Source organism: Pleurodeles waltl, chromosome 8 (genome assembly GCF_031143425.1).
Source record: "Pleurodeles waltl isolate 20211129_DDA chromosome 8, aPleWal1.hap1.20221129, whole genome shotgun sequence".
In the NCBI taxonomy this organism is placed as follows: Eukaryota; Metazoa; Chordata; class Amphibia; order Caudata; family Salamandridae; genus Pleurodeles; species Pleurodeles waltl.
Window position 1 is genome coordinate 1312253507 of NC_090447.1, and position 21904 is coordinate 1312275410.

The 21904-nt window shown below is 47.7% G+C and overlaps 1 protein-coding gene across 1 annotated transcript in view; it reads right to left on the reverse strand.

The window, feature by feature from the left end:
- The window catches only part of RNF17 (ring finger protein 17), a 1983649-nt gene that overhangs the window by 1564229 nt on the left and 397516 nt on the right, over positions 1-21904 (reverse strand). The gene's annotated exons all lie outside the window — the stretch shown is intronic.

Below are 21904 nucleotides of genomic sequence, written 5' to 3' on the forward strand. Positions count from 1 at the left end.
TTGCCAAATTGGCTTAAATTAACAAGTAGAAAGGCGAAGTTGACTAGCATCAAGCTGACCAAGGAAGGGAAAAATAAATTTCAGAAATAATGAGTAAAACTGAAGTTTGTATAAAAACATCAAATTAATAAAGTCTTCAGAATGCAGATGTATATCCCATGTGCAGGAAAGCAGCATCTTTCCAACAGTTACCCCCTCTTTTTGCCTGAGTCAGAATGTATTGCCTGTAGTACACTGGAATCCTGCAAACCAGAACCAAAGTGTCTGTACTCTTTTCTCTAAATGTGTTTGCTGGTAAACTTACACCCACAATTGGCATACTGGTGCACACATGTAACTCCCTAGTATATGGTACTTAGGTACCCAAGGGCATTGGTGTGCCAGGTACTTAGGTACCCAAGGGCATTGGTGTGCCAGGGGACTCCCATGGGCAGCAGCATGTACTGTGCCATCCATACAAACTGTCTGCAGGAATACCATTTCAGCCTGCGTGAAATAGTGCATGCACCTTTCACTTCAGATATAAGGCTTGCCTTATATCCCGGTCACTGCATGTGGACACTGTATGTTACCCCTACGGTAGGCCCTTCAGCCCAAGGGCAGGGTGCATGTCCCTAGGTGCGAGGGAACCCCTGCATGAGCAAGGTACCCCTACAAACCCCAGACTCCGTTCTCTCAGCTTTTAAAGTGCAGAGAAGCCATCTTAGCGGACACAGGCCAACACGAGTGGTCTAACTACATAATGGCTTCTCCGCACATAGGCACATTTGGAATCAAACATGTTGGAATCAAGCGACTACACCAATTCCAGTGCTATTTGCATAATACCATGTGCCCTTGGGGTTTCTCAGAGGATCGCCCAATTCTGCCTGTGCAACCTTACAGGGTCTGACTGCCAGCCCACGCTGCGGCCGACCCAAGACACTGTTGTGTCCTCCTGCTTGTGAGCCTAACTCAAGCAAGGGAAGGCAGAACACAGGGTTTCCTACAAGGGAGAGGTGTGACCACATCTCCCTTTCAAATATATCTATCGGCTGGGGTGGAGTGGCCTCTGAGCGACACCAGACTGCTCTGAAGGGCACATCTGGCACCCTCCTTGCATAATCCGGTTTGCAACAGTTCAGGAACCCCTAGTTCCCACTCTGGTGTGAAACCACACAAAGGAAAGGGGAGTGACCACACCTTTCCAGATCCTTCCCTAGGGAGGTGCACAGAGCTCTGCCAGGTGGCAGGTGGATTCTACCATCTTGGAAACAAGGTAGGAAGAGGCCCCTGGTAGCACCTGACTGGTTAGGCCAGGTAGATGACGTCCCTGACCCCCTGAGATAGGTGGGTCACTGCAGACAGTGACCAACCCCCTTTTAGGGATATTTAAGGGCTCCCCCAAGGGTGGGTTCTCAGATTCATTGAGCAAGACAATACACTATGAACTCTCTGAAAGACTCCTCTGCTTCTGGCCTCCGGAACCACTGCTAGTCGGCACTGCAACTGAAACAAGAATGCATCCAGCAGGTAGGGCTTTCACTGCAACATTGCTTCTCCAACTCCTGCAAGAATTCTGCAACATCTGTGGCTGTGCATCCTACTCTAGGGTCACAAGGACTCTGTCTGCACTAGAAAGCAAGAAGGAATCTCCCTTGGACTGAAGGAGTCACTCCTATGCATCTGCAGGCACTTCAACTGGCTGGTGGATCCTGCTGTCCCAAAGACAACAAAAGGCGCTGCAACACAGGTTGTGGTTCTGTGGTCCTTTTCAGGCCCCTCTTTTCTTTTGATCCACCTAGGAGACAGTGGGCCCCTGCTGCAGCCACTAAAATGGAAATCTGGTGCACATCGACTGTTGCTCTTGCCGAGGCTTGCTTGCTCTACCTCCAAGGAGTTCTTCAGGCTCCAAGAAGCCCAAGCCTGCAGCCCTCTGCAACTCCAAGATCAGCTTCCATTCTATGGCTCCTGCGATGTAGGATTCCTCTTTTGTGGCGCTGTTGAGGCCTCCCTGCGGCTCCCTGTGCCTGCTGCCAGTCGGTCACTCATCGGTGCTCCATCAACTCAGCTGGCTTTCCTTCCCACTGGCTTTCCTTTCCGCTGAAGACCTACCCGGACTCTCTTCCAAGGGTCTATATGAAAGTACTCTCTTATGGCATGGCTATCCCCACATTTTGCCTCATATCAGTGTTGTTAGATTGTTTTCACTGGGATAATGCTAACCAGGACCCCAGTGGTTGTGCTCTCACCCTCCAAATGGTAGACCCTTCCAGCCCAAAGGGCAGGGTGCAGGTTCCTGTGTGTGAGGGCACCTCTGCATGAGGTGCCCCTTATTAACCCCAGTTCCAATGCACTGGACTTCGTAAGTGTGGGGAAGCCATTTTACCTGTGCACTGGCCACAGGTCACTTACCTGTGGTTCATCTACATAATAGTAACACCAAAACAGGACATGTACCTGAAGTCAGTATTGGCGGCATGACTTCACGTGCACTCTGGGGGCTCCTTACAGTACCCCCCCCCCCTGCAGAATTGCTCCTACCAGTCTTCCAGGGTGTTACGGGCAGCTGATGCTGCCACCCCTCAGACAGGTTTCTGACCTCCTGCTGCATGACACGCTCAGGCAGGGGAAGGCAGAACAAAGGATTTCCTGTGGGAGAGGGAGGCAACACCCTCCCCCTTGAAAATAGGTGTTACAAGGGGTAGCCTCCCCAAGCCACTGGTTTGCTTTGAAGGGCACATTTGGTGCCCTCCTTGCATAAACCGATTTGCACAAGTCCAGGGTTCCCCGGTTCTTGCTCTGGTGCGAAACTGGATATAGGGAAGGCAAGTGACCACTCCCTTGTCCAGCACCATCCCAAGGGGGTGCTCAGAGCTACCCAGGTGGACAGTCCGGCTGCGTGGATCTGCCCTCCACTGGAACTGCGTGGATCCTGCAACACAGGTGGTGGTCCGGAGTGGTCCCCTTGGTTCTGTCTGCCCTTTGTCCATTTTGGGAGGTGGTGAGCCCGTGCCTCTCCTTGCAGGACAGTACCCCTGTGCACCATTACTCTTGCAGCAACCCAGGCTTGTTGACTCCTGTTCCAAGAGATCTTCAGACTCCAAGTAGCCCCCACCTCCAGCGGAGTCGATATGCATGCGCAGTATGACTGAGAGGAGGAGTCACTCTATCCCGTGACTCCCAAAAGACTTCTTTGAAGAAAAACAACTTGTAACACTCCGAGCCCAACACTAGATGGCAGAATAATATCTGCAGCTATACATGCCATCGAATATGAAATATATATATATATATATATATATATATATATGGAAAATGTCACTTACCCAGTGTACATCTGTTCGTGGCATGTTTCGCTGCAGATTCACATGCTGTGCACTGTTCCTGCCATCTAGTGTTGGGCTCGGAGTGTTACAAGTTGTTTTTCTTCGAAGAAGTCTTTTCGAGTCACGGGACTGAGTGACTCCTCCCTTTCGGCTCCATTGAGCATGGGCGTCGACCCCTTCTTAGATTTTGTTCCCGCAGCGGGTGAGGTAGGAGTTGTTAAAGTAAGTATACTAGAGGTGCCCATGCAATGGAGTAAATGTGTATGTACATATAGACTTAAAGTCAAAATTATTTACATATATACACTTTCAATGCAACTAAATTGGTTACAGGCTCCCGGGAAGGTGGGAGGGCGCATGTGAATCTGCAGCGCAACATGCCACGAACAGACGTACACTGGGTAAGTGACATTTTCCGTTCGATGGCATGTGTAGCTGCACATACACATGCAGTGCATAGACTACAAAGCAGTAATCTCCCCAAAAGCGGTGGTTAGCCTGTAGGAGTTCAAGTTGTCTGAAATAATGTTCTAAGTACAGCCTGTCCTACTGTGGCTTGTTGTGCTGCTAACACATCTACACAGTAATGCTTAGTAAATGTATGAGGAGTAGACCAAGTGGCTGCCTTACAAATTTCTGTCATTGGTATATTACCAAGAAAAGCCATTGTGGCACCCTTCTTTCTAGTGGAGTGAGCGCCTGGAGTAATGGGTAATTCTCTTTTAGCTTTTAGGTAACAGGTTTGTATGCATTTGACAATCCATCTGGCAATGCCCTGTTTGGATATGGAGTTACCTGCATGTGGTTTTTGGAAATCTACGAACAATTGTTTTGTTTTCCGAAATTGTTTTGTTCTGTCAATGTAATACATTAGCGCTCTTTTTATGTCTAACGTATGTAATGCCCTTTCTGCTACCGAGTCTGGCTGTGGGAAGAAAACTGGGAGTTCTACCGTTTGATTTAGATGAAACGGAGAGATTACTTTTGGTATGCATGTTTATGTATTTGTATAAAGGGTTCTTGAATATTAAACGCCTGTATTTCACTAACTCTTCTAAGTGAAGTGATGGCTATTGGAAAGGCTACTTTCCAAGCTAAAAATTGGATTTGACAAGAATGCATGGGTTCAAATGGTGGGCCCATGAGTCGTGTTAACCCAATATTAAGATTCCACGAAGGCACTGGTGGTGTCCTTGGGGGTATGATTCTTTTTAGTCCTTCCAGAAAGGCTTTAATAACTAGGATTCTAAAAAGCGATTTTGTATGTTTAATCTGCAGATAAGCAGATATTGCAGTGAGATGTATTTTAATGGAAGAGAAGGCTAGATTGGACTTTTGTAAGTGTAGTAAGTAACTTACAATGTTTTGTGTGGAGGCGTCTAGTGGCGTAATCTGATTAGCCTGGCAGTAACAAACAAATCTTTTCCATTTGTTAGCATAACAATGTCTGGTTGTGGGTTTTCTTGCTTGTTTAATGACCTTTATACATTCTTTAGAAAGGTTTAGATGTCCAAATTCTAAGACTTCAGGAGCCAGATTGCTAGGTTGAGCGATGCTGGATTCGGGTGTCTGATCTGTTGTTTGTGTTGTGTTAACAGATCTGGTCTGTTTAGTAGTTTGATGTGGGGTACGACAGATAGGTCCTACAGTGTGGTGTACCACGGTTGGAGAGCCCACGTTGGTTCTATAATTATTAGTTTGAGTTTGTTTTGACTCAGTTTGTTGACCAGATAAGGAATGAGCGGGAGAGGGGGAAAAGCGTAAGCAAATATCCCTGACCAGCTGATCCATAGAGCATTACCCTTGGACTGAGGGTGTGGGTACCTGGATCCGAAGTTTTGGCATTTTGCGTTTTCTTTTGTTGCAAATAGATCGATGTTTGGTGTCCCCCCAACGATCGAAGTAATCCTGTAGAATCTGGGGATGTATTTCCCATTCATGAGTTTGCTGTTGCTCTCGACTGAGATTGTCGGCTAACTGATTTTGAATGCCTGGTATGTATTGTGCTATCAGGCGAATGTTGTTGTGAATTGCCCAATGCCAAAAATTTTTGTGCTAAGAGACACAGCTGTGACGAGTGTGTCCCCCCCTGTTTGTTTAGATAATACATTGTTGTCATATTATCTATCTTGACAAGAATGTGTTTGTGGGCTAGAAGTGGCTGAAACGCTTTTAATGCTAGAAATACTGCTAGCAGTTCCAAGTGATTTATGTGAAGTAGTTTATGTTGATTGTCCCATTGACCATGTATGCTGATTGTCGAGGTGTGCTCCCCACCCAACCATGGAAGCGTCTCTTGTGATAATGGCGTGAGGCACTGGGTCTTGAAAAGCCTGCCCTTCGTTTACATTTATAGGGTTCCACCATTGAAGCGAAGAGTGTGTTTGGCGGTATATCAACACTAGATCTTCTAGTTGACCCTGTGCCTGCGTCCATTGTTTTGTTAGACACTGTTGTAAGGGTCGCATGTGTAGTCTTGCGTCTGGGACAATAGCTATGAATGAGGACATCATGCCTAGTAGTTTCATCACAAACCTTACCGTGTATTGTTGGTTTGGTTGCATGCTTGATCTTACATTTTGGAACAACTGAACTCTCTGTGGACTTGGAGTGGCAATTGCTCTTTGTGTGTTGAGTGTTGCTCCCAAGTATTATTGTATTTGGGATGGTTGTAGATGTGATTTTTGGTCATTTATAGAAAACCCTAGTTTGTGTAGAGTATCTATGATGTATTGCGCGTGAGATTGACATTGTTGCTGAGTGTTGGCTTTTATTAGCCAATCGTCCAAATATGGCAATACGTGCATGTGCTGTCTCCTTATATGAGCTGCTACTACTGCTAGGCATTTTGTAAATACTCTGGGGGCTGTTGTTATTCCAAATGGCAGCACTTTGAATTGATAATGTTTGCCTTGTATTACAAACCTGAGGTATTTTCTGTGAGACAGATGGATGGGTATGTGAAAATACACATCCTTGAGATCCAGTGTTGTAATGTATTCCCCTCTTTTTAATAAGGGAACTACATCCTCAAGTGTTACCATGTGGAAATGATCTGATTTGATGAAGAGATTCAGTGTTCTGAGATCTAAGATAGGCCTTAATGTTTTGTCCTTTTTTGGAATAAGGAAATACAGGGAGTAAACGCCTGTTCCTTTCTGTTGATAGGGTACTAGCCCTATGGCTTGTTTTTGTAGCAGTGCTTGGACCTCTATATGTAAAAGGTCAAAGTGTTGTGGAGACAATCTGTGCGGTTTTGGAGGAACATCTGGAGGGAATGTTGTGAATTTTATGGAATAACCATGTTGGATAATTGATAGGACCCACGTGTCTGTTGTAATGTGTGTCCAATTGTGGTAGTATTTGGTTAGCTTCCCTCCCACTGGTGACAAGTGTTGGGGTAGTGTGACATTGAAGTCACTGTTTGCTAGGGCTTGGTTTGGCGGGCGGGAATTTCCCTCTTCCTCTTGGGAATTGTCCTCTGTAGGAACCACGAAACGCCCCTCTTTGGTATTGTGACTGGTAGGTGGGTTTTGTTAGGGAGGTGGATGGTTCAGATGTTTGTTGTCGAAACCCCCCCTAAACTGTGGTTTTCTAAATGTGCCTCTGTACTGTGGGGAGTAGAGCACGCCCATGGCTTTGGCCGTGTCAGTGTCTTTTTTCATCTTCTCGATCGCGGTATCCACCTCCGGCCCAAACAACTGATGTTGGTTAAACACCATGTTTAGTACCGCCCGTTATATTTCTGGTTTAAAACCAGAACTTCGCAGCCATGCATGCCTTCGAATCGTCACAGCCGTGTTGACAGTCCGTGCTGCTGTATCTCCAGAGTCTAATTCAGACCGTATTTGATTGTTCGATATGGCCTGTCCCTCTTCAACTACTTGTTGGGCACGTTTTTGGTGTTCCCTGGGCAAATGCTGGATGATGTCTTGCATTTCGTCCCAGTGTGTCCTGTCGTAGCGTGCAAGTAAGTCTTGTGAATTTGCAATTCGCCATTGATTGGCTGCTTGTGATGCCACTCTTTTGCCCGCTGCGTCGAACTTTCGACTCTCTTTATCAGGTGGTGGGGCATCCCCTGATGATTGTGAGTTTGCCCTTTTTCTAGCAGCCCCCACTACCACTGAGTCCGGAGGGAGCAGTTGTGTTATAAACACTGGGTCTGACGGGGGTGGTTTATATTTCTTTTTGACCCTCGGCGTGATAGCTCTCCCCTTGACAGGCTCTTGGAAGACCTGTTGTGCGTGCTTGAGCATGCCCGGTAGCATTGGCAGGCTTTGATAGGATGCATGAGTGGATGCCAGAGTGTTGAAAAGGAAGTCATCCTCCACTGGTTCCGAGTGCATTGTCATGTTGTGGAACGCAGCTGCCCTGGCAAGTACTTGCGTATATGCTGTACAGTGGTGAAGGCTTGGTTGGATAACACTCTGGGCTGTTGTCCGATATAGGTGGATCGTACAGATCCCAGGCATCCGCATCATCTTGAGTCATCCCAGTATGTGTGGGTGACTGCATGATTGGTGTACCCACTGGTGACAGGTTTGGTGATTGCAGTGGGGATGGTTGTGGTGAGACCTGTGGTGGTGGTGACTTGTCTCTAATCACTTTGGCTTTCGGCTGCAATTCTGTTTCGTGAAAGGCTAATTTCCTTTTTGATTTGAGAAGGGATGGTCTGTATATCTTCCCTGTATCCTTCTGGATTTGTAACCTTTGTTGTGTTTGGTCAGGTTCTTCTACATCATCCAGATCTTGCTCAAATCTATGCCTTTCTTTGAGCTGCATAGAAAGCCCTTGCTCCTCAGTGTATGATGAGCGTTTCGGCTCCGAAGCCGTTTTTTTCAGTACCGAAATTCCTAATGTAATTGTCTTTTTCGGTTCCGAGGAGCTTTTTCGAGGCTTGCCTGATTCGACAACTCGATGCTGAATTTTTTCGGTGCCGGAATCTTGACCGGAGTCGGAACTCTTCAGGAAAATCTTTGGCCTTTTTCGGTGCCGATGTTTGGTCACCTTCTTTTCTGTGGGTTGAGCCATGGCCTGCTGGCGGTGGCGTCCCCGTGGCCTTGAATTTTTTGGTGTGATCCTGGGTGTGGGACGGGGCAGGTTTACTCACAGTTTGTTGAACCGTCGAGTCTCGTTCACCGTCGGATTCACCCGAGTCCGTTTCTTGGACGGAAATTCTTTCTTCTTGAAGTCGAAATCTTGTCTCAGTTTTGACACCATTTGTAGTCTTCTTGCGCGTCGATCTCAAGGTTTTCTTCGATCGAAACGCTCGGCAAGCTTCACAAGTATCCTCTCTGTGTTCGGGCCACAAACACAGGTTACAGACCCAGTGCTGGTCTGTATAAGGATACTTGGCGTGACACTTAGGACAGAAATGGTACGGGGTCCGATCCATTAGTCTTGGATGGCGGGTGTGGTCGGGCGGACCAGGCCTTGATGAAGAGCGGAAGCCCTGAAGGGCCGCCGAAGCGGTTTTGATGTCGGTGCCAATACACTAAAACTAACCCGGTACCGAACGAGAACAATACCGATGAATTTTCGATACTTAGCTAACTTTCCCGATTCGAAATAGGGAGCAAAGACGAACACGTCCGAACCCGATGGCGGAAAGAAAACAATCTAAGATGGAGTCGAAGCCCATGCGCAATGGAGCCGAAAGGGAGGAGTCACTCGGTCCCGTGACTCGAAAATACTTCTTCGAAGAAAAACAACTTGTAACACTCCAAGCCCAACACTAGATGGCAGGAACAGTGCACAGCATGTGTATCTGCAGCTACACAGGCCATCGAACATATATATATATACATATATATTAATATATAGTGTGTACTTACCTCCGGTTGGGGGACTGCCTATCTGTGTGGTTCCTTTCAGATGTGGGAAGTTACTGTGTGACTGCTGTGGTTTTGCAAGTGCTTTATACTCCTCGTAGATAAGTCTTGGTTGCTCATCCACAGCTACCTCTAGAGACTACTGGCTTCCTAGACACTGTCTTCATTCATTAATAATTGTTGCCTGGACCTTGTATATGGTGCCAACACTATAGGTGTCCACCACACAGCGCAGGTGCACCGGTAGGATAAGACACTTGCAATTGCCTTACCACTCTGTCACTGGTGACTTTCCACAGCAAAGCCCACTACTAGTTTACTAGTCTTTAGGGTACACTGCACTTCGTGATTAGGACCACTAGCCTACTAGAGTGGGGTAAGTTGGGGTCTGGCATATCGCTTTCTCCAAACTCTTAGGTATTCTATTTACTTAGGGGATGTAGGGGCACCCACACAACTGTAGGGAAAATGTCTTCAAAGGAAAACCCAGACTCAGTATGAGAGCTGCACATTTCAGGAGTTGAGGGAGATGTGTGCTTCCAGAAAGCTGAAGACAGGGAGAAATCCCACCACAAGACTACTTCTGGGATTAATACTCCAGGCTGAACAGGAAAACTCAGGCAGCCAGGAGGATAAATAAGTAGAGACTGACCCCCTCCCCCCAGTTTTAGATAGGGTAGACTTACGCTACACTGAGAGGGGTCAGGAAGAATCTGGGGAACACCACAGCCCTGATAGGAGCACTGGAGGTAGTGAAAAGGGGAGCCACTCAAATAACCCCACTTTGACTCCTTGGGGGTTGGTACAAAGAGGCTCCAGGAGGAGGGATAGGTCCTCCTCATCTGTCCACACCCATGTCAAGGACATCCGAGGAGACAGGTCATTTTAAATTAGGGAATTCCACAGACTGCAGTTAGACCAGGCCAAACTGAGGCTCCAGCAGCAACAGTTGGCTCTAGAAAGGGGGGCCCTTACAGTGGAAAGGGAAGGACAGAATTTGGGGCTAGCTCCCCATGGTGGCAGCAAGAACTTTAGGGACACCACAGTCAGGGAGGACTCCTATGACTTTGGGAACCTGAGTAAAATAGTCCCACCTTACAAGGTGGAAGATGGCAAACATAGTGGTTCACTGCATTGGAGAGGCCGGTAGAGTACAGAGGAAGTGGGCAGCAATCTTGTGGCTCTCCTTTCCAGACAAAGACAGAGACAAACTCCTCACTGTCAGGAAAAAGGGTGAAGATGACTATCTGACCTTAAAGAATGCACTAACCACAGAATACAGAATCAAGTTTGGGGAAGACTAAAAAGGAGTCCTCCCAGGATTGGGTAGATTTTGTGGGCAGTTGTACCAGCCCTGGAAGGCTGGTTGCATGGCAGCAAAGTAAGCGATTAACAGGACTTGTAAAACCTCATTTTGAGACAGCACATTCTTAATAATTGCATCTGACCAGCTGCATCAGTACCTGGTGGACTCAGATCTGACCTCACCCCAAGAATAGGGAAAGAAGGCAGACAAATGGGTGCACACCAGGGTGGGTAGGAAAGCTCGCTCAGGAGGTGACCACAAGAAGAAGGATTCTGCCAAGAATCAGGACACCGGTGCAAACAAATCTAAAGGAAGAGAGTCTTCATCAGGCCCACAAAACTCTTCTGGGGGTGGGTCTAAGTCGTCTTTCTCTTCCCACAAGAAACCTTGGTGCTACATCTGTAGACAGAAAGGCCACAGGGCAGGTGAGAGCACCTGTCCTAAAAAGTGCACCAAATCTACTACCACTTATATCCCTAGTTCCCCTAGCAGTATCGAAAGTGGTGGTAGCAATAGTCAGTCCAAAAGTGTAGAGGGCTTACCTTAGGGACTGTAGTGGGCTCTGGGTTAGACAGGGAGACCATTGAGGCAGTTTTGGTCTCTGAGGGTGGCACTGACCTTGCCACCCTAGCTACATATCCCCTTAATACAGATAAGTACAGGCGGCATCCCTTTATAAATGGTGTTGAGGCAGAGGCCTACAGGAACATAAGTGGGGGGGGGGGGGTATTACTGGCCCAAAGAAAGCTGTAGTGTCCACTGATCTACCTGTAGAGTGTCTGTTAGGTAATGATTTGAAGACTTCAGCTTGGGCTCAAATGGAGTTGGAGGTCTATGCAGCAATGCTGGGCATCTTTGCTTTAACCAGGGCAATGGCTAAAAAGCAAAGGGAGCAAGGAGAACTGGAGCCTGGTACAACGGCCCAGGAAGCTCCTAAAAGGAGAGGCAGACAGGGTAAAAAGTTGCCACCTGCTCAAACTCCCAATGGGGATCCCACTCCGGAGGGACAGGAACCCACTACTCCTTGGGTGGAACCTACACCAGAGGAAATCAAAACTGACCTCTTAGGTGCAGAAGGACCCACAAGGGAGGAGCTTTCTTTTTAAAACAGGAATCCTGTCCTACTCTGGAAAGCCTACTGGGACAACTGCCTCCTTTATTCTGAGGCAAGGGACCCCAAACCTGGAGCCACCAGGAGGTTGGTCATCCCTCATAAGTCCACTATTGTGGACAGAAAATGTGAGGTCACCTACCTGGTTGACTAAGGCACTCCCAGAACCCCCACAGGGTGCTTCATGTGAATCACTAAAGCCTTACTATGACACAGCTGACATGACTCTAATCATGGCTGCTGGTGAAGGTCAGGAAGTAGAGAGTAACCCTCTCCCTGGCCTCTTCTTCCACAACTCAGCGGATGGTTCTGTGGGGGCAGATGTTCTTGCTGACTCTCTTTCTGACCAACAAACAGAACTGAAGAAATGTCCTGGGACAGTTCTCTGAACTGTTCTCCCTGACCCCTGGTCAAACCACATGGTGTGAACACACCAATGACACAGGTGACAACCTGTCTGTCAAAAGCAAAATATACAGGCAGACTGATCATTTCAGGGAATGCATCAAAGCAGAAGTGCAAAAGATGCTTGATCTCAGAGTTATTGACCCTTGAGACAGCCCTTTTGCTAGTCATGTAGTCTTAGTACCAAAACCCCTCTCTCAGAATGATAAAAAAGAGATGAGGTTCTGTGTGGACTACAGAGGCTTCAATACAGTCAACAAAGGCTGATGCTCATCCGATCCCTAGGGGCGGATGAGCTTATAGATACGCTGGGTGCTGCCAAGTATCTTAGCACCTTTGATTTGACTGCTGGATACTGGCAGATCAAATTATCAGAAGATGCCAAAACAGCATTCTCAACACCTAGTGGGTATCATCACTTTACTGCGATGCCCTTTGGTTTGCAGAATGCCCCTGCAACATTTTAGAGGTTGGTGAACAAAGTTCTCCAAGGCCTGGAAAGCTTTAGTGCAGCTTATCTTGACGACATAGCTGTCTTTAACTCCACCTGGGAGGATCACCTGGTCCACCTTGGAAATGTATTGGATGCTCTGCAAAAAGACGGTCTCACTCTCAAGCCATCGAAATGCCAGATAGGGCAGGGTAAAGTGTTTTATTTGGACCACTGGTAGGTGGAGGCCAAGTCCAGTCACTCCAGGGCTAAATCCAAACAATATTGGATGGGGTTGCCCCTACTACTCAAACCCAAGTTAGAGCCTTCCTAAACCCGACTGGGTACTACAGGAGGTTAATTAAGGGATATGGCTCCATTGTAGCCCCCTTAAATAACCTCACATCCACAAGGATGCCAAATAAAGTTCTCTGGACAGCTAGCTGCCAGAAGGCGGTTGATGATCTCAAATAGGCAATGCGCTCTGCTCCTACACTAAAAAGCCCTGATTACTCCAAACAATTCATTGCACGATCAGAAGCTTCTGAGGTAGAAATAAGGGCAGTACTTTCTCAACCGAACGATGAGGGCCAGGATCAACCAGTTGCTTTTAAAAGCAGAAGGTTGACCCCCAGAGAAAATTGTTTGTCCGCCCTAAAATGGGGTTTGGTCACTTTGCACGGTGACCACCTATCAGAGGGGGGTCAATGACGTCACCTGCCTGACCTTGCCACTCAGATGCTCCCAGGGGCCTCTGCACATCTTGTTTTCAAGATGGCAGAATCGAGTGTCTAACTAGTGGAGTTCTAGGCATCCCCCTGTGGTGGTGGTGATGGACAGGGGAGTGGTCACTTCCCTTTCCTTTGTCCAGTTTCCCAACAGAGCAGAAACCAGGTGTCCCTGGACTGGCGCAAACCAGTTTATGCAAGGAGGGCATCAAATGTGTCCTTCAAAGCAAACCGGTGGCTTGGGAAGGCTACCACTTCCACGCCTTTTAACACCTATTTCCAAGGGAGAGGGTGTTGCCTCCCCTCTCCCACAAGAAATCCTTTGTTCTGCCCTCCCCTGCCTCAGCTAGTCAAGCATCAGTAGGGCAGAAACCTGTCTCAGGGGCTGCAAGAGCGTGGCCTGCCCACACAACTCTGGGAGACTGGTAGGAGCAATACTTGGGGGGGGGAGGGTGGAGGGTACTTTCCTACAGTTTCCCCATATAAGTCAATGGGGTTCCCTTTGAGATGGTAGAGATTGACATTGTTGGTCCCCTTGACCCTCCTACAGCACATGGGAACAGATTTATTCTGGTGTTGGTGGACCATGCCACAAGAGCCAGAGGCCATTCCCCTTAGGACGACTACTGCTCCTGCAGTGCTCAAGGGACCCTCCTGGGAATCATTTCACCGGTGGGCTTCTCAAAGGAGGTTGTATCTGACAGAGGTGAAAACTATGTCTAGAAACCTCAAAGCAATGCGGAAGTAAAGAGGTGTACCATACAAATTCACCACTACTTGCCACCCACAAGGAAATGGGTTAGTTGAAAGATTCAACATAACCCTAAAATATATGATTATGGGATTCTCAAACAAACTGAGAAGAAGATGGGATGCCCTATTACATTGCCTTCTTTATGTCTACAGAGGATCCACAGAAGGGAGTGGGTTACAGTCCATTTGAACTTCTGTTTGGAAAACCAGTTAAGGGTCATATTAGTCTTGCGAATGAGGGTTGGGAGAAACCTCTCAAACCCACTAAACTATGGCATAGTTCACTATGCACTATCCTGCATTCTCGCATGGCTTCCAAAAACCTTGAGGCCAGCCAAGAGCTTCAAAAGTAGTGGCATGAACAAAAGACTGTACTAACTGTTTATCAGCCAGGAAATAAAGTGTGGGCCTCAGAGCCTGTGGCCCCAAGAGCACTCCAAGACAAGTGGACTGGCCCCCACACAATAGGAGAGAAGAAAGGTGATGTCACCTATTTGGTTGACCTGGGCACACCAAGAAGCCCCCACAGGGTGCTTCATGTGACTCATCTTAAACTTTACTATGACAAGGCTGATATGAGCTTGCTCCTGGCCACTGATAAAGAGTAGGAAGCAGAGAGTGACCTTCTCCCTAACCTTCTCTCCCAAAACCCTGTTGATGGTTCAGTGGATGTGGTCGTCTTTGCAGAATGCCTCTCTGAACAGAAACAAGTGGGCTGCAGACACGTTCTCAGTCAGCTTTCTCAATTCGTTTCTGTGACACCCAGTCAGACAACCTGGTGTGCACATGATGTTGACACAAATGATAGTCTACCTGTAAAGAGTAAAATCTACAGACGAGATGACCATGTCAGAAATTGCATCGGGACCTAGGTCCAAAAGATGCTGGAGTTAGGGGTTATTGAGCCTTCAGACAGCCCTTAGCCTAGTACTTATGTCAAAGCTGAATTCCCAGGGCTGAAAGAGAGAAAAGGTTTTGTGTAAATGACATGCAGTCACTAAGACTGATGCCCAACCTATCGCCAAGGCAGATTAGCTGATTGATACTCTGGCTTCAGCCAAGTTTCGCAGCACTTTTGATTTAACTGCAGGCTATTGGCAGATCAAGTTAACTGTTGCTGCAAAGCCTAAAACAGAATTTCACACTCCTGGTGGGCATTATCACTTCATAGTGATACCCTCTGGTCTGAAAAATGCACCAACCACATTTCGCAGGTTGGTGAATCAAGTTCAGACAGGCCTGGAAGACTTTAGTGCAGCATACCGAGATGATATTGCTGTCTTTAGCTCCACCTGGCAGGATCACCTGGTCCACCTCAGAAGCGTACTTGAGGCCTTGAAGAGAGCAGGCCTCACTATGAATGCTACAAAATGTGAGAAGCAAGATAGGGCAGGACAAAGTGGTTTACTTGGGCTATCTGGTAGGTGGAGGCCAAGTTAAGCCCATACAGAGCAAAATCTAAACCATTGTAGATTGGGTTGCTCCAACTAAGACTCAGGTCAGAGGCTTTCCAGGTCTGACTTGGGGCCAGATGTAGGAACATTATGAATTGCGACCCGCAAACTGCGAGTCGCAATTCAGAATGTTGGATGGTGTCCCTGACACCATCTGCAAATCACAAGGGGGTTGCAAAGGCCCACCTCATGAATATTCATGAGGTGGGTCGCAATCTGCGACCCCCTTGCGAATGGCTGCCCTCACAGGGATGGTGGCCTGCTGCGGACAGCAGACCACCATGTCTGTGACTGCTTTTTCATAAAGCATTTTTTTTTTTTTTTAATGCAGCCCGTTTTCCTTAAAGAAAAACGAGATGCTTTACAAAAACGAAAAATTAAATGTTTTTGTTGAATTTTTTCAGAGCAGGCAGTGGTCCATAGGACCACTGCCTGCTCTGAAAAAATGTCTGCAGTGCCATTCTCAACGGGGAACGGGTCCCATGGGGACACCTTCCCTTTTGCGAATGGGTTTACCACCCATTTTAAAAGGGTGCAAACTTCGATTGGTTTGTGACCGCATTCGTGGTCACAAAGCAATCCTGCATTGCACTGCGACTCGCAATTAGGAACGGAACACCCCTTCCTAATTGCGACTCGTAAACCCGTTTTGCGATTCGGTAACCAGGTTACCGAATTGCAAAACGAGGTTTGTGCATTGCAAAGTGCTTTTTGCAAGTCGCAAACAGCGAAATTCGCTGTTTGCAACGTGCAAAAAGCTTTGTACATCTGGCCCTTGGTGTTACAGGAGATTTGTAAAAGTGTATTGCTCCATTGTGACCCTCTTGAATAATCTCACTTCCAAAAGATGCCTAAAAAGGTACAATTGACAGTTATTTGTTGAGATCCATTTGATGCCCTGAAAAGCCCCAATTCTTAAAAGCCCAGACAAAACAAAACCATGAATTGTCCAGACTGATGCTTCAGAAATAGGAATAAGAGTAGTGCTATCTTAACTAAATGAAGAGGGCCAGGATCAACCTGAAGCTTTTCATCACCAGAAGGTTGATCCCCAGAGAAAAGCGTTGGAGAGCTACTGAAAGGGGGGGCTTTGCTGTGGTTTGGGCCTTGAAGACGTTGAGGCCATACCTCTTTGACACTCAATTCATTGTTCAAACAGATCACAAGGCCTTCTCATGGCTTTACCAAATGAAACGTGAAATCCCTAAACTGTTGAGGTGATCCATTTCCCTACAATGCAGACGGACCTTTCTGATATTTCCACGTAGAAAATGAAGACTCACCTGGTATAGGAAGTTGGCTCTGTATGTACCATTTCAAAGTAAGAAATAGCATGCACAGAGTCCAAGGGTTCCCCTTAGAGGTAAGATAGTGGCAAAAAGAGAACTCTAATGCTCTATTTTGTGGTAGTGTGGTAGTGTGGTCGAGCAGTAGGCTTATCAGAGGGTACTGTTAAGCATTTGTTGTACACGCACAGGCAATAAACGAGGAACACACACTCAAAGACAATTCCAGGCCAATAGGTTTTTATAAATAAAAATATATTTTCTTAGTTTACTCTAAGAACCACAGGTTCAAAATGTACAAACAATACTTTAAATGAAAAGTACTTCACTCAGGTATCTTAGGAACTTTGAATCATCACAATAGCATGTACAGTTTTGGCACAAATGGCAATAAGCTATTTTAAGATTGGACACAGTGCAAAATTCAACCGTTCCTGGTGGAGGTAAGTATTAGTTAGTTTTGCAGGTAAGTAAAGCACTTACAGGGTTCAAAGTTGGGTCCAAAGCAGCCCACTGTTCGGGGTTCAGGGCAACCCCAAAGTTACCACACCAGCAGCTCAGGGCCAGTCAGGTGCAGAGGTCAAAGTGGTGCCCTAAACACACAGGCTTCAATGGAGATAGGGGTGCCCCAGTTCTAGTCTGCCAGCAGGTAAGTACCCGCGAATTCGGAGGGCAGACCAGGGGGGTTTTGTAGGGCACTGGGGGAGGACACAAGTCAGCACAAAAAGTACACCCTCAGCGGCACAGGGGCGGCCGGGTGCAGAGTGCAAACAGGCGTCGGGTTTGCAATAGGTTTCAATGTGAGACCCAGGGGTCTCTTCAGGGATGCAGCCAGGCAACGGGGGGGCTCCTCGGGTTAGCCACCACCTGGGCTAGGAAGAGGGCCACCTGGGGGTCGCTCCTGCACTGGAGGTCGGATCCTTCTGGTCCTGGGGGCTGTGGGTGCAGTGTGTTACTCTTATGGCTACCCTGCACTTACAATGTCTAAGGTTTTGCTTAGACACTGTAGGGGCATAGTGCTCCTGCACCCATGCCCTCACCTGTGGTATAGTGCACCCTGCCTTAGGGCTGTAACGCCTGCTAGAGGGGGGACTTAGCTATGCGATAGGCAGTGTGAGTTTGGCATGGCACCCTGAGGGGAGTGCCATGTCGATTTAGTCATTTTCTACCCACCAGCACACACAAGCTGGCAAGCAGTGTGTCTGTGCTGAGTGAGGGGTCCCCAGGGTGGCATAAGACATGCTGCAGCCCTTAGAGACCTTCCCTGGCATCAGGGCCCTTGGTAGCAGGGGTACCAGTTATAAGGGATTTACCTGGATGCCAGGGTGTGCCAATTGTGGAGACAAAGGTTCAGTTTTAGGGAAAGAACACTGGTGCTGGGGCCTGGTTAGCAGGCCTCAGCACACTTTCAAATCATAACTTGGCATCAGCAAAGGCAAAAAGTCAGGGGGTAACCATGCCAAGGAGGCATTTCCTTACCACCCCCACCCCAAACGAAAGAGGATGACACTAACCTTTCCCAAGAGAGTCTTCATTTTCTAAGTGGAAGAACCTGGATAGGCCATCTGCATTGGCATGGGCAGTCCCAGGTCTGTGTTCCACTATAAAGTCCATTCCCTGTAGGGAGATGGACCACCTCAACAGTTTTGGATTTTCACCTTTCATTTGCATTAGCCATCTGAGAGGTATGTGGTCAGTTTGAACTACAAAGTGAGTACCAAATGGGTATGGTCTCAGCTTCTTCAGGGACCAAACCACAGAGAAGGCCTCCCTCTCAATGGCACTCCAACGCTGCTCCCTGGGGAGTAACCTCCTGCTAATGAAAGCAACAGGCTGGTCAAGGCCATCATCATTTGTTTGGGACAAAACTTCCCCTATCCCATGTTCTGAGGCATCAGTATGCACAATGAACTGCTTGGAGTAATCTGGAGCTTTTAGAACTGGTGCTGTGCACATAGCTTGTTTCAGGGTGTCAAAGGCATGTTGGCATTCTATAGTCCAGTTTACCTTCTTAGGCATTTTCTTGGAGGTAAGTTCTGTGAGGGGTGTCACTATTGATCCATATCCCTTCACAAACCTCCTGTAGTAGCCAGTCAATCCAAGGAATGCCCTGACTTGAGTCTGGGTTTTTGGAGCTACCCAGTCTAGAATAGTCTGGATCTTGGGTTGGAGTGGCTGAACTTGGCCTCCACCTACAAGGTGTCCCAAGTAAACCAAAGTTCCCTGCCCTATCTGACATTTGGATGCCTTGATAGAGAGGCCTGCTGCTTGCAGGGCCTTCAAAACCTTCTTCAGGTGGACCAGGTGATCCTGCCAGCTGGAGCTAAAGACAGCAATATCGTCAAGATAAGCTGCACTAAAGGACTCCAAGCCAGCAAGGACTTGATTCACCAACCTTTGGAAGGCGGCAGGGGCCTTCTTTAAGCCAAAGGGCATTACAGTAAACTGATAATGCCCATCAGGAGTGGAGAATGCTGTCTTTTCTTTTGCTCCTGGTGCCATTTTGATTTGCCAGTACCATGCTGTCAAGTCAAAAGTACCTAAGTATCTGGCAGCACCTAGTTTGTCAATCAATTCATCTGCCCTTGGAATGGGATGGGCATCTGTCTTGGTGACAGAATTGAGTCCTCTGTAATCCACCCAAAATCTCATCTCTCTCTTACCATCCTTGGTGTGAGGTTTGGGGACTAAGACGACTGGGCTAGCCCAGGGGCTGTCAGAGTGCTCAATGACTCCCAATTCCAGCATTTTGTGGACTTCCACTTTGATGCTTTCCTTAATTTGGTCCGACTGTCTGAAAATGTTTTTTATAGGCATGCTGTCACCTGTGTCCACGTCATGGGTACACAGGTGTGTCTGACCAGGGGTTAGGGAAAAGAGTTCAGCAAACTGTTGTAAGACTTTCCTATAGTTAGATTGCTGTTGGCAGAGAGGGTGTCTGAATAGATCACTCCATCTACTGAGCCATCTTTAGGGTCAGTGGAGAGGAGATCAGGGAGAGGTTCACTCTCGGCTTCCTGGTCCTCATCTGTCACCATCAACAGATTCACATCTGCCCTATCATGAAAGAGTTTGAGGCGGTTCACATGGATCACCCTTTTGGGGGTCCTGCTAGTGCCTAGGTCTACCAGGTAGGTGACCTGACTCTTTCTCTCCAGCAGTGGGTAAGGTCCACTCCATCTGTCCTGAAGTGCCCTGGGAGCCACAGGCTCCAGAACCCAGACTTTCTGCCCTGGCTGAAATTCAACCATAGCAGCCTTTTGGTCATACCACATCTTCTCGAGTTGTTGGCTGGCCTCAAGGTTTTTACTTGCCTTTTCCATGTACTCTGCCATCCTGGAACGTAGGCCTAGTACATAGTCCACTATATCTTGTTTAGGCTCATGAAGAGGTCTCTCCCAGACTTCTTTTACAAGAGCTAGTGGTCCCCTTATAGGATGGCCAAACAGAAGTTCAAAGGGGGCAAACCCTACTCCCTTCTGAGGCACCTCTCTGTAGGCGAAAAGCAGACATGGCAAGAGGACATCCCATCTCCTTTTGAGCTTTTCAGGAAGCCCCATGATCATGCCTTTCAATGTCTTGTTAAACCTTTCTACAAGGCCATTGGTTTGTGGATGGTATGGTGTGGTGAATTTGTATGTCACCCCACACTCATTCCACATGTGTTTCAGGTATGCTGACATGAAGTTGGTACCCCTGTCAGACACCACCTCCTTAGGAAATCCCACTCTGGTAAAGGTACCTTTGAGTACTTTAGCTACTGCAGGGGCAGTAGTGGACCTAAGGGGAATTGCTTCAGGGTACCTAGTGGCATGATCCACTACCACTAGGATATACTGGTTCCCTGAGGCTGTGGGAGGTTCAAGTGGACCTACTATGTCCACACCCACTCTTTCAAAACGGACCCCCACCACTGGGAGTGGAACGAGGGGGACATTTGGGTGTCCACCTGTCTTACCACTGGCTTGACAGGTGGCACAGGAGACACAAAACTCCTTTACTTTCTGGGACATGTTGGGCCAATAGAAATGGTTGACTAACCTCTCCCAAGTCTTGGTTTGTCCCAAATGCCCAGCAAGTGGAATATCATGAGCTAAGGTCAGAATGAACTTCCTGAACTCCTGAGGCACTACCACTTTCCTAGTGGCACCAGGTTTGGGATCTCTTGCATCAGTGTAGAGGAGTCCATCTTCCCAATAGACTATGTGTTCCAGTGATTTTTCCTTTGGTCTCTTCAGCAGCTTGCTGCCTAAGGCCTTCAAGACACGGACATGTTTCTTGCCCCTTACACAACTGTTCCCTTGTGCGTCCCCCTGCGTCTAAGAGTTCAACCTGATAAGGTTCCAACTCCATGGGCTCAGTTCCCTCAGAGGGCAGAACTTCTTCCTGGGAAGAGAGGTTCTCTTTCTTTTGTTGTGTTGAAGCTGGTTCCCCAGTCTTCTTTCCTTTCCTCTTGGAGGGTTGGGCCATTATTCCAGGCTCCAACACCACTTTTTCACCCTGAGCTTTCCACTGTGCCCTTGTCTTGACACACACCAGCTCAGGGATACCCAGCATGGCTGCATGAGTTTTGAGTTCTACCTCAGCCCATACTGAGGACTCCAGGTCATTTCCAAGCAAACAGTCTACAGGGATATTTGATGGGACTACTGCCTGTTTCAGGCCATAGACCCCTCCCCATTCTAAAGTTACAATAGCCATGGGATGTACTTTAATCTGATTGTCAGCGTTGGTGACTGGATAAGTTTGTCCAGTCAGGTATTGTCCTGGGGAAACCAGTTTCTCTGTCACCATGGTGACACTGGTACCTGTATCCCTCAGGACTTCTACACTAGTCCCATTAATTAAGAGTTGCTGCCTGTATTTTTGCATATTAGGGGGCCAGGCAGCCAGTGTGGCTTAGTCCACCACACCTTCAGAAACTAATGTAGCTTTAGTGTGATCCCTGATTTGCTCTGGGCACACTGTTGATCCCACCTGGAGACTGGCTATTCCAGTGCTAACTGGAGTAGAGTTTGACGTGGAACCTTTCTTGGGACAGGCCTTGTCTCCAGTTTGGTGTCCCTGCTGATTACAGCTATAACACCAGGCCTTCTTGGGATCAAAGCTTTTACCCTTGTACCCAAAACTGGATTGTGAAGAGGCTTTGGACCCCACATCCTCAGCAGGTTTTGGGGGCCCTGTAGAAGACTCTTTACTTTTTCCCTTGGATGTCTCAACACTCTTGCCCTGGGGAGTCTTTGAGACCCCTTTCTTTTGGTCAGCCCCTGTGGAAGTCTTGGTCACCCTACT